The sequence below is a fragment of the Plectropomus leopardus genome, chromosome 23 (assembly GCF_008729295.1).
Source record: "Plectropomus leopardus isolate mb chromosome 23, YSFRI_Pleo_2.0, whole genome shotgun sequence".
In the NCBI taxonomy this organism is placed as follows: domain Eukaryota; kingdom Metazoa; phylum Chordata; class Actinopteri; order Perciformes; family Serranidae; genus Plectropomus; species Plectropomus leopardus.
Window position 1 is genome coordinate 3,363,044 of NC_056485.1, and position 12,729 is coordinate 3,375,772.

Sequence of the window (12,729 nt, forward strand, 5' to 3'; positions counted from 1 at the left end):
GTGAGTAAATCATCCTGATGTTACAACCAGAGTCAACCGTACTGCTAATCCTCACATTATATCAATTAAGTAGTCAAAATATTATTTACTGTATACTGACAGAAGGCTACTCCTTCATGTTTTTAATGCATTTAGGCACTTACAAAAAGCTTTAGGCACCAGACTGGAATGTGCTGGTATTCAGTTTGGATTTTAGTCACAAAGTACTGCAAACATTGGTGGCTTTGCAGTCATTTTAGCACCAGTTAACCATGTAGGAGAAAAACTACTAAACATTTAGATTTTGTTATCTTGGATGACAGGCTTCAGTTGACATGAGGTTTAAGGTTTGTTTTCTGGTCACTTTTGGGTTATTTTTGCCCAATATCACTTTTAAGAAAAATAAAAGAGTAACTAAACTTTGGATGCCCCAAACACAGAAGGTGGCCAAATGATACATTTCTGCCCCAGGGGCCCTGGAACAGGTTAATACTGCAATGACTGGATATAATATTAGCAGTAGCCTACTCACGAGTCATAAATAAAATAACTTTTGTATGACAACAGTTTTAGAATCACGTTTCGTTAGCATCTCATACAAATTAAGCCCTGGTGTCTGTGGCTAGTTTGAAAAAGTGAACTCTACCCTCATCCTCACTTGTCACAAGGTGTTAGTTTTATTATACAAATTAGGTTTAACCAAGGATTAGAATGCACAGCTTGAAGAGTTTTAGTTATCCTAAATAAACATATCAGTTTAATTCAGGTGTATGGCAACACACCCTGGCATATCTGCCTCTAGCCAACATTGTATGGGGGGCCCATGTGGGTACTAAATGGGCTGAAAATGGGCCCTATATGGGATTGTCAGTGGGCTGACCCCATGCCAAATTGCCCACATTGGTTTTATTAAGGATTACACTGGGTGTTAGTTGGGCCCCAACTGATGGTGTTTGCAAAAGTCTTACCAATTGGGTATACACAAATGGGCCCCATTCATGTTGCCTATTCTCAACCCATGCACTTATTTCCCATTGGTGACTCAACCAGGGCCCACATGGGGAGTCCACATGGGGGACCTACTTAGTTTACCCGAGTGGGGGTAGCACTTGCATAACCCATGGGGAGGAGCCCAAATATGCATGTTGGTGTAAGATCTTAGAAAACAATTATGCCTATCCATATTTCATCCATCAAGCCAATTAGGTTTATAATCAAGCCTCAATTATCTAGGCTATCATTGGTTGACATCAATAGAGATATACTACACAAAGACAAGCTTGTCTTTTGCACAATGTACTCTTAAATGCAGCTCCAACTATCTGTCTATTAAGAGCAGTGCTTTAAAAAATATGGACTACTTTGTAGACTTGTCTTTATTTCAAATTACACAAAGAGGCAGAGTACATTATAATAAATGCCTCGAGGTCAAAGCCCATAAGGATTGACGACACTACTCTGGTGGGAAATAAATATTGGCGCCCACGCTGCTACAGTATAACCGTCCTGTTGTTCTATTTAGAGTCGGACTGTTCTGAAGTGCCGAATGCAACAGAATATACCGATCCCAGTCTGGGAGGTTCTGGATCATGTTCAGGTTGGATGAGCTCTCTGGCTAACTGGTTTAAAGAAGAGGTTAAAGACACTGCAGCATTTCAAATGGCTGCAGACCTCCTCCTTACCTGCCATCAATCAGTAGGTGTTTCTGTTATTTTGTTCAAATTGGCTAAAACATTATCAAATTCTGCCACAATCAAAATCTGACTCAAAACAGGTACCAGAAATTCTACTTCAAACCTCTCAAAGATAAACATATAAAATGGTTATAGTTATTGAATTGCAAGAGTTATGTTGACACTTGAATTAATCAATTGGTTAATCATTCAGTCACACATTTTCATGGACAAAAGTTCAAAACTTTTCCATGACTTTTGAAGTACCTTCAATAAATATTTAAATAAATCAGATTCAAAGTCTATTCAAACATAATTCCAGCTGGCGGTCATTAATATAAATTAGATCGTGATGGGAAACAAAACTTCACTTAGACGCATATTTAAGCTGCATTACGTTGACAGCTACAGAATTATGAAATCTACATTTGCCATTAAGTTACATTAAATGGAAGGTTATCCATGGAAACAATTTTATAACGCACAACAAAATTCCATGACTTTTCCAAAGCATTCAATGATTTTTACTTTTACTTTCCCATGCCTGGAAAATGTGGAATTCCATAACTTTTCCAGGTTTTGGAACTTTGCATTCAGTTCAGCAGAAAATTAAGCAACAATAGACTTTATCTCTACAAACAGACATCAGCTTATGTATGCAGAATCTGTTCACAATGGTATAAGATTTTGGTATCGGAAGCCTTCTGGTTTCCGATTGAGGTCTGTTTGTGGTCAGTTTGTAGTCTGAGTAGTACTACGAAAATGCAACATCAGAGCTCATCTGATATCGTCTTGTGAATATTTAGCGTTTTTTTTAGTTTTTATCTTATTAACTGGCATTCATAGTAGATAACTGTCCATGCACTGGGAAAATAGACTTTTTGTTTAAGGTTAAAAATATTAGTTTTTGGGCTTCCTTCATATTTTAAGTTGACTAAATTTGAGAAGACAAGTTGAATCCCTACAGAAATTACCTCAATTTAACTTCTCAAATTCAGTCAACTTAAAATTTTAAGGCAGCCAAGAAATCAACTTTTTTAAGTTAAAAGAAATAGTTTCTTTTTACTGTGTAGAGATGCCAAAATGAGTAGCACATGTAGAGGAAGTCTTGATCTGGATATCCACTGGCTACAACAAATCTCCCAAAATATTGGCTCTTGCCCCCAGAGGTTTTATCAGAGGATGGCAGACGGCTTCCCAAATTGCAACAGATCTAATTGGACGGGGCTGCTGGAGTATTTTACGGGATCAAGAATACTCCATCCCGCAAATAATCCTGGTCCAGGATCCTCTGGACCGGTTCCCAATGTGTTTTTAGACATGAGAACCATGAAAATATTCCATAATTTTGCAAAAGATAAGATATGTTTTATGACCATAGTTAAACTATTGATGTTGTTTTAGTTTGTTTGTTTGTTTGTTTTTTTTATTTGATTTGATTTTTTATTTTTTATTATTTGGTCATTTCATTTTCTTACTTATGTACAATTATTTAAAAAAAGAAAAAAGAAATTCTAACAGCTCATTTAAAGGCACAGTTTCTGAATATGGATTGTGTGCTTTACTCTTTAAAATTGTTTTGATATTTTCACTGTATTTATACAGCACCTATACCTACTGTATATTTAATAAGAAAATATGAAATATGACTTTTTACAATATGGGACCTTTAAAACAAATCACCAAAATAGACCATATTGATTGATTATTGTATTGTAGTATATGGTTAATGCTTTTAAGAGCTGAAGTGATGATTCAATTTGGTGATTAATCAACAGAAAATGAGTTGACAACATTCAAGTCACAAATTATTGTTTGCTGCTTTTTTCTGTTCGACACCATTGTAAATTAAATATCTTTCAATTTAAATAAAATCATTTAGACCATTAAGGGAAACTGTGATAAGCATTTTCCATTATGTTTTTGACAATTTATAGAAAAACTCATAAATGCATTAATCTGAGAATTAATCTACAGATTAATCTCTAATCTAGGGCTGTAACTAATTATCAAACTGATTCAGATATCAGCAAACCTTGGTTATTTGGTCTAAAAAATTTAATAAGATTGAGGAAAATGTCCATCACAAATTCCCAGGGTCCAATAGCCAAATATATATTTAATTTATACTCACACTGAACAAAGAAAAGCAGAAAATACTCAAATTTACTGACATTTAATGTTTGGCATTTTTGTTCAAGTGATCATCTGAATGATTGGACCATTATTTGCGTAGTTGTTGGTCAATTTTAATGATCTAAAATTGATTAAATCACTACTTGATGAATGGACTAATCATTTAAACCCATGATTAAACAGATCCCTGGTTTCCATCCTACTCTGAGGAGTTGTGACTGACTGACTGACTGCAGCTGCATCCTCATCATTACCGTCCGCTGAACAAGGTGTTTCTGTTATTTTGTCCCCATTCAAAAAAGGAATTTTTTTTTCAAAATTGTTGTTTTGTCTTTCTTTGTTTTCTTTTATTTATTTATATGTTTGTTTATTGCTTATTTTTAAATAATTTTTTGGGGTTTTTTTGTTGTTGTATTTTTACAAATCTTACGTTTTTGGGCCTTGTCTTGCTTATTGCCTTCGCCACATGTTTTTTGAAAAAAAAAAAAGCCAATCAATTTTCTCAGATTTCAGAGGTTTAAATGCTAAAACTGAAAACTAACAGACTATTATTAAAAGATTATACAAAGAATAAAGAAAACTAGATTTATGATAATGTTACAGAAATAAAATGCATAATAATATATTGAAATAAATACATATGTATATACTTAATGTATAAGGATTTTCTTCATGTTTCTTTTTCCTTTTTCTCTTCTTTTTTTTTTTTTGCTTTGTTTTGTTTGTTTTCTAGCTCATTTCCAACAATATTCTTGTAATTATTTTTCTACTTTTTTTGCTTTTTTTTGGGTCCATGTTTTGTTTAGCTGCTTGTTGCCTTTGCTCCAGTGTTTTTGAAATAAATCAAGCCAATTTTCTCAGGTTTCAGAGGTTTAAATGCTAGTGAAAGGTTTCTGAATCCAGCACAAGAAAACTGACAGATGATTATTAAAAACTACATATAGGCCTATAAAACAAATGCATATATCTTTTATCAACACTTTTTTCTTGATTTCTTTTTTGTAATTTTTTGTTTGTTTATTTTGACTTTTTTTTTTTTTAAATTGTTTTGTTTTTGCTTATTCCAAATAATTTTGATGTTTTTTGCTTATTTTTTAGGGGCCATGTCTTGTTAAACTGCTCAGTGTCTTTGCCCCATGTTTCAAGCCAATTTTCTCAGGTTTCAGATATTTTAAATGTCACTGAAAGGCATCTGAATGCAAAAAGGCAGCATTTAGAGCGTTTTTCCTTTTTTTGGACAAGAAATAATGTGTATTTGCCTTTTTTATAGATTTGAAGTCAGATCAGTAGCATGTTCATCTTTCATGTAGCATTGCAAGAGCAGCTGAGCAGATAGGATGGATGAATGAGACTAAATTGGAATATCACCACAATGACCTTAATAAGGTTTTACATGTTAATCTGCAAACCACAATAAAAAAAACTGCCTCTCATGGGCATAAATATGATTGTATAAGATTATTTGAAGGTTATTGAGCAGTGCTGTGTGTCGTCACCGTGATAACCGAGCACAGAATATCTCAAATAGCCCAAATAATCCCACAAGGTCACTATGTGTCGTCACTGAGAAGCCTATAGCACATTTTAAGAATATTACATAATAGCAGTGGAGATTAAAATCAAACAATACCATAAAATCCGATACGTCACAGAGGACCCAGTGGGCCTGCTAAGCACCGCTGAGCACCGCACGCGCTCCGCAGCCCGTGCAGGGATGCTGTCGGCTGGTAATTTTCCTTCACACAACCTACAGGACAGATACGTTATCTAAACGGCAGCCGCTTTCCAGCCGTCCGCTCTGCGGGTCTTACCGCGGATGATGGCCGGCGCTGGCGTCCTCGGTGTCGCTGGTCGGAGGATGGACAAGACGGTCTCACGGGCTTTTGATGCACAAGTTGCACAGTTCCGGAGATGAATGAAAGGCAGATAGACCGGCTCTCCCGGTGATCAACTGGAGATTCAGCACGAACCACCACAAGCCCCGCCTCTCCCAGTTCCCTACGTCAACCCCAGCATCACCGCAACCCCCTCCACTATCTCTCTCTCTCTCTGTGTGTGTGTGTGTGTGTGTGTGTGTGTGTCCGTGTGTCGGTATCAATGTGCAGAGACGTGCAGAGACTTCCAAGGACACACAAATGGTTGGATAGCACCGCACCTCATTTCATTTTCTTTCCTAGTGATTTTACGTCAGATCTTTAGCAAAAGGTGTTTTTTTAAGTAGATAAAATGCCATCAGACCTACTAAAATAAACTCAAAGAGAATGCACTTACTATAAATACCATCCTGTTTAAATATCAGTATGGATTTTAAAAAAAACAATGATGTTGGGCTTTTTTCTGACCTGAAAGACAAAAAAAAAATCACTTGGGGTATTTTTGGATCCCTAAAAAGCAGTTGTTTTGGATGTTTTTATCACTAAGCTTTGAAGATATGGAATTCAGGATGTTATTCTCAAAATGGAGGAAACTAAAGGAGAGCCATTTGACAAAGCTTTTTCAAGAGGTAGCCGACTGCAAGGATGTATCCTGGGCCCACTGCTGTTTATATTTATGGCAATGAGCTGCCCATAGCCAGTCTTAGATCTTTCTGTACCTTTCTTTACTGGATGAAAATTCTCTTGTATTACATATATATTTCAATACACTCATGAAAAATAAAAATATAGGCCAGTGCAAATCATGCAATAGTTTAAGTTGAACCAACATTTTTAGCTGCTTAAACCTGCTGAAACCTAAGAAAATTGACTTTATTTCTTTCAAAAATCATGGGAAAAAGGCAATGAGCACCACAAGAAGAAATTACCCCAAAATTAGCTCCAAAAAAGTAGAAGTAAAACATCCAAGAAAATTACCTCAAAGTAGAAAAATAAATAAAGAGAAAAGTTTTTTAATCACTTAAAAAATAATAACTAGGCCACATAGGCCTCATGAAAATAAATAACACATTTTGCTGATCACACAACTGATTGATAGATCGCAGCAGACTGACAGCGCAGCGACAGAGGAGACAAATAGCAGTTTTTCCTCTTCTACAGAGGACTTTAGTCAGTCTTTAGATGGACTTCTTTATGAATATGACAATGCATCACTCTATCTCTCATCTGCCCAGCTAGCAATTTTTGGTTCTAACAATGTTCTGAGAATGGTACAAAGCAACCAGTGTAATGTTTGAGTAACATTTTCACTGGCAAGTTTTCTTTTAGTTCCCAGAACGTTCTTCTTAAAATTAGATTACATTCTCTATAAACATAAAAAACTGTTAAAAATGTTTTTGTTTGTTAACATATCACATTACATTATATTTTTATTTTTTAAAAATCTGTAATTTCACTCCTCAGTAACATGTTCTAAATGTTGACTTTGACCTAAATAAAAATAAACTAAAATAAATTCATTAATTTATGTTAAACAAGGAAATACTGAAAACAGTATTATAAATAATACTGAAATTTTGCAAGTCTCTTATAACATGTATTGGGAGTGTTTTATAGATGAAAATTTGTTCACTGATCCGTCACTATTTTTATTCAAACTAATATTACAATTTAATAAATATTACACAATTATCATTGCCCTTCTGTGTGTGTTTTCTGGTAAGGGAGATGTGTATTTGCAGTATGAAAATCTACTATAAACATTAAGGGGCAGAAAAATAATGATCACTTTAAAAGCCATCTTAATTTGATTGTGTAAATGATAAACATAAGCATTAAAAACACAGTTCATTAAAACTATGACAATAAAACCTCATCTTTTTTTCTTAAACTGATGAATTTTAAAATTGTAAAAGTGACCAGCTGTTGACCTCTGACCCTGTGGAGCCTGCCACCTGTTCCTGCTCACAGAAAGAAAACGACAGCTGGCCAATCAGAGCTCGCATTGCTGCTATTTTGTGCGACACACTGCAAACATGTCTAAAATAAAAAAAGAAGGGGAAAAAAGGGGTATATGATAAAGCTGTCAAACACGTCGCTCCAAAATCATTTTGAATAGCCTTTTTCAATCTACTTATCGACTTTATACCTCTACTGCACTACATTTTCAGGGGAAATATTGTACTTTTTACATATTCTGCTACTCTGTGCTTCCAAATTTTACATGCAATATGTATGTTCAGTCAGTAGAATATGATGCATTGATATGGATGAAAATGTCCATATAAAGTAAAAAAAAGTAATATAGAATGAGCTGTCTCCACGAGCTATATTAACCCTTTGAAACCTGAGAATATAGGTTTTATTTCTTTCAAAAACATGACGAGAAGGCAATGAGAGATTTATTAGTAAAAAGTTGCAGGAAAACTACCTAAAACAAAAAAAAAGAAGGTTAAAAAAAGAGATGAAAATTAGAATTTTCAAACCAGGTTATTAAAGGGTTGAACAGCTGGTGAAGGGCATCTCAACATAGCACAAGAAAGCTGACAATTCAGGTTTCTAAGGGTAAAGTGACGCACTAAGCGTTTGTTTTATGTGTACTGACAGATGGAAGTGGGTCTTCAGTCACAGATTATCTTGGAAAGTGATAAGTGTTCACCAGCAGGGATTTGAACTAATTTGTGACCAAACTTGGAGAGAAATATATCTTTTGAGTGCATAAAAAGTCTGAGATCTTTGAATTAAACCTGTAAAAAATGGGAGCAAAAATAAAAGTGTTAAAATTTTATATAATGATTTAAGAATTTATGTATTGATGCACTTTTTGGAAGTTGGAAAATGTGGCGTAATGTGGCCTGCTGGTTGAGACACACTATCATATAACCGCAACATCATGGGTTTGTCTCTGTCGTATAAATGTCCACAATAAAATAATATGCAACAAAACTATGAACAGGCACATCCAGAAATAAAGAGGGCATGATGGTGGTGAGTTTTGGAAAAGTACAAGGCACATTACAAATTAGGAGCCAGGAGGTCAGAGTCATCCTTTGATGGGAGCCGGGAGAGCACTAATGAACTAAATGACTTTTTTAATCAATGTGACAGCGGTCCTATCAGCAGAGCGGACCTGAGCACCGGCATTGATTACACAGATGGGGACATTTCTCCTTGTCAATACATTACCGCACACAAGGTTGCACGCCCTGAGCTCTGCTATTAATAACACTGGATTGTCAGTTTTCTTGTGCTGGTTCCAGACACCTTTCACGAGCTGTTTAACCCTTAGTTAAAAAAAAAACATGGGTGAGAAAGGCAATGACCAACTTGACAGGAAATGTCAAACAAACTGAGACAAGAAAATGACCTGAAATTTTGTTTTTGAAAAAGGGGGGAGGATTATTAGAGAATAATTTTAATTTTTTTAATTTATTTATTTTTTCAAATAGGAAAAAGTGTCCAGAAAACTACATTTAGTAGTGTTTTTAATTCTTAGGACTTTTTTTTCTTTTCTCTTCTGCTAATTTTCAGGTCATCTTTCCTCAACTTCTTACTGATTTCTCGCATAAAAATCATTCAAAAACATGGTGACGTTTTTCTAAACAACTTGGTACATCGGGGCTTCAGGAAACTTGGTGTAAGTGGCCACCGGAGGTTCCAGGTTTGAGCTGCGTGCGCTGGAACCATTAGAAATTAAGCAGATGCGCCCTCACACACCAGGTTTGCCTCATTGTAATTAGGCTTGCCTCACGTCCAGAGAGCAGAGCAGCTTGGTAGGTAGCAATTTCTCTCTAATGTGCTAACTTTTAAGGTGTTTTCAAAGGCAGTGCACTAAATGAAATGTTTGTTTGTCATGGAGTGCAATCATGTCGGGTCGAGTCGGTTTGGGGTTCAGGAAGTATAAGTACTGGTCGACAGTCAGAAGTTTGCACCCTTGGTAGGCGAAGCAAGTTATGTCACGTTGTTATATTGTATTTATAGGAAGAGACGCTGCAATATTTTGGGACAATGCAATAAGATTACTGGCACAGTTTTAGCAGCATTCGGGGTAAGGTGAGCTCATCTGTGGAGGTAAGCACTTGAAGCTCTGGGTAAATGGCGACCCATCATGTCCATTGTGTTTTGGTACTGCAACTTTAAGACATATTTTGTCAAGCTGCAAAATTAGTTTATCACAGGGCCGGTATACGTGGCGACACAATTAGGTGCTGTGAAGCTTAGCTGCAGGTATAGAGGGGAGAAGAAGACATGTGAATTCAGGAGGTTTTAAAAAGGAGAGTCTAGAGATCCAGTTTGTACGTGATGGGTAGAAACATAAAGGCAGTAAGTTAGGGAGGAGGCAGGGGTGTGATCGCCTGGAGGGAGCGTGTGATTGGAAAATGCAGGTAGATTTAGGAGGAAAGCTTGTTAGTTCCCAAGAAATAGTCTGTGCTAATTTTAGGCCTGGCATCACGCTGTGGTTAGTAAGTCAACAGATTGTTTATTTCATTGAGCTTACAGTCGCTTCTTCAGTGGAAAGGAAGGAAGAAGAACTGAGGTACACAGACTTACAGGCAGAAACTGAGCAGAAAGGATGGAAAGCTAGGGTTCACCCAGTTGAAGTGGGATGGAGGGGATTTGTAGCTAGATCAGCTATCTCTCTCCTGGGGGAACTGGGAGTAAGGGGACGGAGTTTGAGGAAGACAGTGAGGGAAATGTCAGATGAGGCGGTTAAATCCAGTCAGTGGATTTGGATTAGGAGGAACAATGGTAGTTGGGGACCAGCAGGGGGATACACTAACAGACATCTCCTTGAGATCAGGTGGAAAGATCCACCAATCAGTCCTCTCAGGAGAAACACCAGGAAGTGTGAGGGTATTTAGGAGTGGGAGTGGCCTGTTTTAGGTGGTACTGCCACTACCTGGAGCTTGCATAAACAGAGGCTGGGTCTGTTGAAGGTGTCAGGGCTGTTTGGGCTGCATAGGAGCAGTGAGGGCTGGCACTAGGGGAGTGGCTTTGGGACACCTGAGTTCACTGCCTGGGACCAACTAGGTGAAACACTGATGAAAGGAGGTTCCCACTTGATGACCCCAAAGATGTGTTAGTCTTCACTGCTCTCTAACTCTCTCTGACCTCTCTCTGGCATTCACATTTAAGTCATAATTACTGATCAGTGACCCCAGGATCCTCATTGAGTGCTTATCCTTTTCTGGAGCACACGTTTCTTGTGTTTTACTTGAATTAAGTGAAAAGTTGACACATGAGTGTTTCTCTTTTAACATTGAATACTGTGTTGGGTGAGTATGTATAAATTATTTAAATTGAATTGTACGAGAGGCTTATTGTTCCTTCCTTTCACGGTGCTCAATACAGAATAAAGATTTTGCACCAGTTGAACTCTATGCGTAATCATCGATACTGAGGGCTGCTACACTTGAAATACTTCAGATATGCAGTATGGAGACATTTTGAGGTTTTATTACGTTTTTTTAATGTAGTTATGGTTGAATCCTGGTCAATATTTGCTTAAATTGTTTGGAGGATGAGTGCAACACCTTTTCCCTATGAAACTCTGGCAGATGTTTTGTGGACTATAAAACTTCACTGTCAGCATGAAGGGTGAGTAGATATTGACTGAATTTAAGTTTATGGGTGAGCTACCCCTTTGAATTATATCCATCAAATGAGATCCAACTGAGATCATGTGACATGTGATACTGGGCTAAACTTTTGTTTAATAAGCACAAATATTATTCATTTTAGCTTTGACCAGAAGATTTTTAAAACCATATTTCTCCAAACTTCAATAAAAATTGACTGAGTCAGTGATTCATTGTGTAAAATCAATACGGATCAAGTGCTCATTTATTACACTGCACATTAAGTCTTCAAACATATGAAATATATAGCTGCATATAGCTCAGTCATAACTTGGAGTCACTTACTGAAGTGTGACAGGACTGCAGCACTATTTCCACACTGTCTGTGCTCTGTCGTCCTCTGTTGTTCAAAATGAGAACTGTAGTTCAGGCATCAACTTCTCTGCACCTGCTGAAGCTAACCGGACTAAAATGTTAGTGCCTTGAAATAAAATCTCTTCTGCTCAGGTCATAGTAGTTGTAGGTTTGTTTGTTTTTTTATTAGTTCCAGTATTAGTTTTACTCACTTCCTTTTTTCATTGTGTTGACAAATTTGGGAGACAGTTGCATGTTTGATCATATGTTTTGGACTCACTTAGACAGTAGGAATAACGCATTCATTTTTTAAAATGGATGTATTAAAGTCCCTCTCTTGGCATTTATTAAACCCCTAAAAAAATCACCTATTTAAAAAAAACACACCAAAAAAACCCCAATTTATTTAGAAGTTATTTAAATGAAATAAAAATCCTTCATGCATTAAATTGGCTAAGAAGTAACTTAAATTAGCTTTCAACATCAGACTGGAATGAACATTTCTGCTGATATGACAGGACGAAAAGATGGCATTTTAATGATGCAACTTTGATTAGTTCATTGTAAAATCTGAGTTGATTTTACTTTAAAAAATAGGAAACTGATTGCCTTGACATGTTAAAGGCTTGTCCAGCTCTGTCTGGAGCAGTGCATATCAGGGCTGCTGCCTGCTGCTTATTTTTATTGGTGGCTCAAAGCAGTTTCATAGACTAAGCCAGGTCAAGTTCAAAGTCCATCATGTGATCTCTGGGACATCTCCAAGGCTGCAATGAACTTGTCTTGCCTGGAAGAGACACCCACACATGCTAATAACCACATACCAGCATGAAATCATCCAACTTTCTCGCCAAAAACCTCTAAAATAAGAGCAAATGAAAATTCAGTCATAGAAATGTCAACTTATATTTTAAATGCTGCTGAAAACAATCTTAATACTGTGCACACAGACAAATAAAAAACTAAAAATATGACATTACACAAACACAGAGTAAACATAGAGTTAATGCTGGATACTGTTTGCATAGGGTTGCAACAGTATGAGATTTTCATGGTAGGATAGCCATCTTAAAAATATCACAGTTTCACGGTATTTCAGAATTATTATTATTATTATTATTATTATTATTATTACAG

The 12,729-nt window shown here is 36.4% G+C and overlaps 1 protein-coding gene across 2 annotated transcripts in view; it reads right to left on the minus strand.

Moving 5' to 3' along the window:
* Positions 1 to 5,745, minus strand: part of nat16 (N-acetyltransferase 16) — a 28,788-nt gene extending 23,043 nt beyond the window's left edge. For both annotated transcript variants that reach the window (XM_042512790.1, XM_042512789.1), the window contains exon 1: positions 5,600 to 5,745. The gene's annotated coding sequence lies outside the window, so the exon portion shown is untranslated. The remainder of the gene's footprint in view (positions 1 to 5,599) is intronic.
* Between the last annotated feature and the right edge of the window lie 6,984 nt (positions 5,746 to 12,729).